Below are 8,295 nucleotides of genomic sequence, written 5' to 3'. Positions count from 1 at the left end.
ATTTAATGGGGTAACTTGATCAATAAGAGCACATACGGTCAGGTAAACATCTCTATAGCATTTGAACTGTTGTTTGTGTTGTGTGCCCATCACCCAAAATCAAATCACTCTCCGTCACTGCATACTTGTTTCACTTTAATCTCCTCTTCAACTTGCCTTCCCCACAACCCCCTCCCCCCTGGTAATCATTTCACTTTTATCTATGTTCATGAGTCTCAGTTTTACATCCCACCTATGTGTGAAATATAGTTCTTAGCTTTCTCTGATTTACTTATTTCACTCAGTATAATGTTCTCAGGGTCCATCCATGTCATCACAAATAGCAATGGGTCATCATTTCTTATGGCTGAGCAGTATACAATTGTTTATATGTACCACATCTTCTTTATTCAACCCTTTATCGAAGGAAACTTTGGTTGTTTCCATGTCTTGGCCACTGTGAATAATGCTGCGATGAACATGGGGGTACATGTGTCTTTACGTACCAATGTTTTTGACTGTTTTGGGTAGATGCCCAGTAGGGGGATTGCTGGGTCAGATGGTAGTTCTATTCTTAGTTCTTTTGAGAAACCACCAAACTTTCTTCCATAATGGCTGTACCAGTTTACATTCCCACCAGCAGTGAATGAGGGTTCCTTTTTCTCCACAGCCTCTCCAACACTTATTATTACCTGACTTGTTGATAATAGCCAACCTGACAGTGTGAGGTGTATCTCATTGTAGTTGTGATTAGTGTTTCTCAAAGAGCTAGTGAAGATGAGCATTTTTTTTTCATACATCTGTTGGCTATTTGTCTGTCCTCCTGGAAGAAGTGTCTGTTCAGGTCCTCTCCCCATTTTTTAATTGGATCATTTTCTTGTTTGTGGCTGAGCTTTGTGAGTTCTTTATATATTTTGGATATTAACCCCTTATAGGAGCTGTTGTTTTCAATATGATCTCCCATTTGGTTGGTTGCCTTTTTGTTTTGTTGGGTCCTTTTGCTGTGCAGAAGCTTTTTAGTTTGATATAGTCCCATTCATTTATTGTTGCCTTTTCTTCCCTTGCCTTTGGGGTCAAATTCATAAATTGTTCTCTATGGTCAAAATCAGGACAAATACTTAATAAAGGATCCAAGTTAATTTTTGAGTCCTCTGTATGGATCATTTGTGCAAGTAGCTATTTCTTTTAAAGCTTTGCTTTATTTGGTGGTGAAAAGGTGCTTGTTTTTTGAGCTGTCTCAGACATTGATTTTTTACATGCTAATCCAAGTGTATAAAATATTTCTGTAATTGTGCAACTGCTTTCTGATTACTGAGTACAATTTGAGGGGAGGTATTTTTCTGAAGTTAGAAGTGGGGAGGCAGTCAGACAGACTCCCGCATGCACCCAACTGGGATCCACCCAGCATGCCAACCAGGGGGTGATGCTTTGCCCATCTGGGGCATTGCTCTGTTGCAACTAGAGCCATTCTAGACCCTGAAGCAGAGGCCATGGAGCTGTCCTCAGTGCCCAGGCCAACTTTGCTCCAATGGAGCCTTGGCTGCAGGAGGGGAAGAGAGAGAAAGAGAGAAAGGAGAAGGGAATGGGCACTTTTCCTGTGTGCCCTGACTGGGAATCGAACCCAGGACTTCCACACACCGGGCCGACGCTCTACTGCTGGGCCAACCAGCCCGGGCCCTGAGTACAATTTTTGATGGTAGATCCATGACATAAAGTCATGTATTTATGAAAGCACTATTTCAAGTTTTAAAATGTTTACACAATGGAACATTTTTGGTAAAAAAAAAAAAATTAAATGAAACCTCAGTGAAAGTGTCTAGAAAGTGTTCTTGAATAACATCAATTTCCTCAAACTATGTGTGGTTATTCCCTTTTAGTCATATATGTTCAAAAGCCTCTCCAACTAATTTTTAAAAATAATATTCTCAGTGTTAAAAATTATTTTTTCCTGACTGGCAGTGGCACAGTGGACAAAGCTTTGATCTGGGACACTGAGGTCCCAGGTGAGAAACCCTGAGGTCGCTGGCTTGAGTGCAGGCTCACCAACTTGAGCATGGGGTCTCTGGCTTGAGTGAGGGATCATCAATATGGTCCAAAGGTCGCTGGCTTGAACAAGGGGTCACTGCCTAACCTTGAGTCCCCAGGTCAGGCAGGGCACATATGAGAAGCAATCAATGAACAACTAAAGTGATGCAACTACAAATTGATGCTTCTCATCAATTGCCCTTCCTGTTTCTTTCTCTCTGTCTCTTTCCCTCTTTTTCCTCTAAATAATAAATAAATAAAATTATTTTTATGTCTTTTGGAAACTTTTTTGAATTGAGTAATGTTGTGTGTTCTATATAACAAGTTCTAACAATGTCCATCTAAATGTGTCCTTTGAGTTGGAGGATATGTTATAAATTTGTCAAAAATGAGCCGTTATAACTGTTTCCTCATGAGGAAATAAAAGGCTGCCTCTAAGACCCTTTTAATACATTTTGGAAAATAGAAACTTTTGCTCCTTGGGTCTTTTTGCACCCTAAAAACATTGCACAGTTATAAAATTTAGAATGGAGGTACTACTAATTGAAAGTTTGCACAGTGCATAAAAGGAAGCAAATAATCTTGGACTTTCAACTGGTGCCTATTGTTCAATACTAAACTGTCTCTCCAGATCTGTTGAATAAACATTGCTCATAGTGTCTTGAACAAGCAGGTAAAAGTAATTTCAACATTACCTCTTAATAAATATGTATGTTTAACGTAGGTGAAATGGAAAAGTTTCTTCGTGCAAAGAAAAAGAAATTAGCAAGGGAAACCGACACTGCCCTCAAAACCATTAACCAGAAAAGTAGGTTTTCAGTGAAAAAATGGCAGGATTTAAAGTAAAGTTGTTAGTTTTTCAGAGGTGGAACCTTTGTATCATTTCTTAGTATTTGTGGGTACAAATTACTTAAGAATAATACTATTATTTTCCATTTATTGAAGGCTCTATTGAAAAATGTATTTGGCTCAATTTTTCTGAAAACAAAACAAACAAGAAAAATTCCATTATTCTAAATGCAGACACCAGCCCTGGTCGGTTGGCTCAGTGGTAGAGCGTTGGCCTGGCGTGCAGGAGTCCTGGGTTCAATTCCCAGCAAGGGCACACAGGAGAGGCACCCATCTGCTTCTCCACCCCTCCCCCTCTCCTTCCTCTCTGTCTCTCTCTTCCCCTCCTGCAGCCAAGGGCTCCATTGGGGCAAAAGTTGGACCGGGCGCTGAGGATGGCTCCATAGCCTTGCCTCAGGCACTGGAATGACTGGTCACGGAGCGACGCCCCAGATGGGCAGAGCATCGCTCCCTGGTGGGTGTGCCGGGTAGGTCCCGGTCGGCCGCATGCGGGAGTCTGTCTGACTGCCTCCCCGTTTCCAACTTCAGAAAAATACAAAAAATAGCCTGACCAGGAGGTGGCGCAGTGGATAGAGCATCGGACTGGGATGCGGAAGGACCCAGGTTCGAGACCCCGAGGTCACCAGCTTGAGTGCAGACTTATCTGGTTTGAGCAAAAGCTCACCAGCTTGGACCCAAGGTCGCTGGCTCAAGCAAGGGGTTACTCGGTCTGCTGTAGACCCCTGATCAAGGTACGTATGAGAAAGCAATCAATGAACAACTAAGGTGTTGCAACACGCAATGGAAAACTAATGATTGATGCTTCTCATCTCTCTCCATTCCTGTCTGTCTGTCCCTGTCTATCCCTCTCTCTGACTCACTCTCTGTCTCTGTAAAAAATAAATAAATAAATAAAAATTAAAAAAAGAAAAGAAAAGGACAATAAATTAATAAATGCAGACACCTTAACTGAATGGAGATGTGTAATCTAGGGATCATTAAACATGACCTTTTCCCTCTTTAAAATGACAATTGTGTTTCTTTGCTATTAAGGAAAAACATATATATATATCTTCATTCTAAGAATTGGCTAACTGAATAAAAGATAAATGTATCATGCTATTTAGTTATATTCACTTAAGTAGAAGAAAGTTAATTTTATATTGTAAATAATTTCTAAATTTACCTGAAATGGGTTTATTCTTCATGTGTACAAAATCTTTATTGTGCCGAAGAGGGTAAAAAGTGAAATGTTTCGGTTTGGGAATGTTATATGATAAATGGATATAACACCTTGAATGATTCTATTTATCATAGCACATTCAATGTACTATTTAGTAAGGAAAAGATGTCAAAACCCCTTGTAGATACAATGCAGTTTTCTGGAAAATTTATACTACAATTAAATCTTCCTTAGTTTTCAAGAGCTAAGACATGTGAGATAGCTTCCCTCTTAGCCAGTTAGGGACAAATACTCATGCAATGACAGTAAATCGTGCATTTCATTTCCCTGTTTCTCATCTGAAGATTTCAGGTCCTCTTATTCCTCTCTCCCTTTACAGTATAATTTTTGTCAAATCCATCGTGTTTATGTGTGTTTACTTTCTTCTTAGCAATGTGAAGTCTGACAGTGCTCACTGTTATGTTTCACAGGCAGAATGTTTATGGCAAATATTCTCAGCAGCTTCTGACTTTGTTTCATGAGTGGGAAAAAGATGTGCAGAAAACCAAGGAAGAAGAACAAGAACTGTTGGTATCAGTCTTAGCTTTATAATCACTTTGTTTATTTATTTATTTATTTTTACAGAGACAGAGAGTCAGAGAGAGGGACAGACAGACAGGAACAGAGAGAGATGAGAAGCATCAATCATCAGTTTTTCGTTGCGACACCTTAGTTGTTCATTGACTGCTTTCTCATATGAGCCTTGCTGGGGTGGGGGGGGAGGCTACAGCAGAGTGAATGACCCCTTGCTCAAGCCAGAGACCTTGGGTCCAAGCTGGTGAGCTTTGCTCAAACCAGATGAGCTCACGCTCAAGCTGGCGACCTCGGGATTTTGAACCTGGGTCATCCGCATCCCAGTCTGACGCGCTATCCACTGCGCAACCGCCTGGTCAGGCTATAATCACTTTATTGTGAGCAAGTCTCAAGCAAAAATAGAGAGGCTGGACACGTCTTAGACCCACAGACCTAAGCCAGGGGCCCATTCCCAGTGCTGGCTGTGTGGTTGGGCCCCGATCACGAGGACTCAGAGAAGTACTAGTGTCTACCATGCTCACAACAGTCCATGCTCTTTTATTTCCTCTCTTGGTTGAGATTCTTGCAGTGCCAGGTTAACAGAAATGTGCCAGAGTGCAAGAGAGGATGTCTTGGTTTATCTGAAGAAGTCAAAAGCAGTTTAGCTCCAGGCACAGCTGGATGTGGCTGGGAGAAGTTTGCTCAGGCAGTGTCATCTGGGCTCTACCTCCATCTCCTTTTAAAAAAAATTTTTTTAAATTAATTTTAATGGGGTGACATTAATAAATCAGGGTACACATGTTCAGAGAAAACATCTCCAGGTTATTTTGACATTTAATTATGTTGCATACTTACCACCCAAAGTCAAATTGTCTTCCATCACCTTCTATCTGGTTTTCTTTGTGCCCCTCCTCTCCCCCACTCCCTCCCTCCCCCGCCCCACCCCCAGTAACCACCACACTCTTGTCCATGTCTCTTAGTCTCATTTTTATGTCCCACCTATATATGGAATCATACAGTTCTTAGTTTTTTCTGATTTACTTATTTCACTCAGTATAATGTTATCAAGGTCCATCAATGTTGTTGTAAATGATCCGATGGCATCATTTCTTATGGCTGAGTAGTATTCCATAGTATATATTGTATGTACCACATCTTCTTTATCCAGTCATCTATTGAAGGGCTTTTTGGTTGTTTCCATGTCCTAGCCACTGTGAACAATGCTGCAATGAACATGGGGCTGCATGTGTCTTTAAATACCAATGTTTTTGAGTTTGGGGGGTATATACCCAGGAGAGGGATTGCTTGGTCATATGATAGTTCTATTTTTAGTTTTTTGAGGAACCACTATACTTTATTCCATAATGGTTGTACTACTTTACATTCCCACCAACAGTGGATGAGGGTTCCTTTTTCTCCACAGCCTCTCCAACACTTGTTATTACCGGTCTTGTTGATAATAGCTAATCTAACAGGTGTGAGGTGGTATCTCATTATAGTTTTGATTTGCATTTCTCTAATAGCTAAAGAAGATGAGCATCTTTTCATATATCTGTTGGCCATTTGTATTTCTTCCTGGGAGAAGTGTCTGTTCATGTCCTCTCCTCATTTTTTTTATTGGATTGTTTGTTTGTTGTTGAGTTTTATGAGTTCTTTGTAAATTTTGGATATTAGGCCCTTATCTGAGCTGTTGTTTGAAAATATCATTTCCCATTTAGTTGGCTGTTTTGTTGTCAGTTTCTCTTGCTGTGCAAAAACTTCTTAGTCTGATGTGGTCCCATTCATTTATCTTTGTCTTCACTTCCCTTGCCGTTGGAGTCAAATTCATAAAGTGCTCTTTATAACCAAAGTCCATGAGTTTAGTACCTAAATTTCTTCTATGTACTTTATTGTTTCAGGTCTTATATTTAGGTCTTTGATCCATTTTGAATTAATTTTAGTACAAGGGGACAAACTGTAGTCGAATTTTATTCTTTTGCATGTGGCTTTCCAGTTTTCCCAGCACCATTTGTTGAAGAGGCTTTCTTTTCTCCATTGTGTGTTGGTGGCCCCTTTATCAAAGATTATTTGACCATATAGATGTAGCTTTATTTCTGGGCTTTCTATTCTGTTCCATTGGTCTGAGTGTCTATTTTTCTGCTCATATCATGCTGTTTTGATGGTTGTGGCTTTATAGTATAATTTGAAGTCAGGTATTGTAATTCCCCCAGCTTCGTTCTTTTTCCTTAAGATTGCTTTGGCTATTTGGGTTTTTTTTATAGTTCCATATAAATCTGATGATTTTTTGTTCCATTTCTTTAAAAAATGCCATTGGAATTTTGATGGGAATTGCATTGAATTTGTATATTGCTTTGGGTAATATGGTCATTTTGACTATATTTATTCTTCCTATCCAAGAACAAGAAATCTTTTTCCATTTCATTGTATCTTTTTTGATTTCCCTTAACAATGCTTTGTAGTTTTCATTATATAGGTTCTTTACATTCTTTGTTATGTTCATTCCTAGGTATTATATATTTTTTTTGTTGCAACCATGAAGGGGATTATTTTTTTGAGTTCGTTTTCTGATGTTTTATTGTTGGCATATAGGAAGGCAGTGGACTTTTGTTTATTAATTTTATATCCTGTGACCTTACTGTATTGGTTTATTGTTTCTAGTAATCTTTTTGTGGAGTCTTTGGGGTTTTTGATGTATAGGATCATATCATCTGCAAAAAGTGAAACCTTTACTTCTTCTTTTCCAATATGAATGCCTTTTATTTCTTTTTCTTGTCTGATTGCTCTGGCTAGAACTTTCAGCACCATGTTAAATAAGAGTAGAAAGAGTGGACAACCCTGTCTTGTTCCTGATTTAAGGGGAAAAGTCCTCAGTTTTATGCCATTTAATATGATGTTAACTGATGGTTTATCATAAATGGCCTTTATTGTGTTGAGATATTTTCCGTCTATACCCATTTTGTTGAGTGTCTTAAACATAAAGTTGTGTTGTATTTTATCAAATGCCTGTTCTGCATCTATTGATAAGATCATGTGGTTTTTGTTCTTTGTTTTGTTGGTATGGTGTATTACATTAACCATTTTACATATGTTGAACCATTCTTGTGATTCTGGGATGAATCCCACTTGATCATGATGTATTATTTTTTTAATATGTTGTTGTATTCAATTTGCTAGTATTTTGTTTAGTATTTTAGCATCTGTATTCATTAGAGATATTGGTCTGTAGTTTTCTTTTTTTGTGCCGTCCTTGCCAGGTTTCGGTATGAGGGTTATGTTGGCCTCATAAAGTGTGTTTGGAAGTATTGCTTCTTCTTCAATTTTTTGGAAGACATTGAGTAGAATAGGAACCAAGTCTTCTTTGAATGTTTGATAGAATTCACTAGTATAGCCGTCTGGCCCTGGACTTTTATTTAGGGGAAGGTTTTTAATAGTTTTTTTCTATTTCTTAGCTGTTTATGGGTCTTTTTAGGCTTTCTGCTTCTTCATGACTCAGTCTAGGAAGAGTGTATTGTTCTAGAAATTTATCCATTTCTTCTAGATTGTTGAATTTGGTGGCATATAGTTTTTCATAGTATTCTACAATAATTCTTTGTATATCTATGATATCTGTGGTGATTTCTCCTCTTTCATTTTGGATTTTGTTTATGTGAGTTCTTTCTCTTTTTTCCTTGGTGAGTCTTGTCAAGGGTTTGTCAATTTTATTGATCTTTTCAAAGAACCAGCTCCTT

This window comes from Saccopteryx leptura, chromosome X, assembly GCF_036850995.1.
Source record: "Saccopteryx leptura isolate mSacLep1 chromosome X, mSacLep1_pri_phased_curated, whole genome shotgun sequence".
Classification (NCBI taxonomy): domain Eukaryota; kingdom Metazoa; phylum Chordata; class Mammalia; order Chiroptera; family Emballonuridae; genus Saccopteryx; species Saccopteryx leptura.
The sequence above is the reverse complement of the archived record's forward strand: the minus strand, read 5'-3'. Positions refer to the sequence as shown.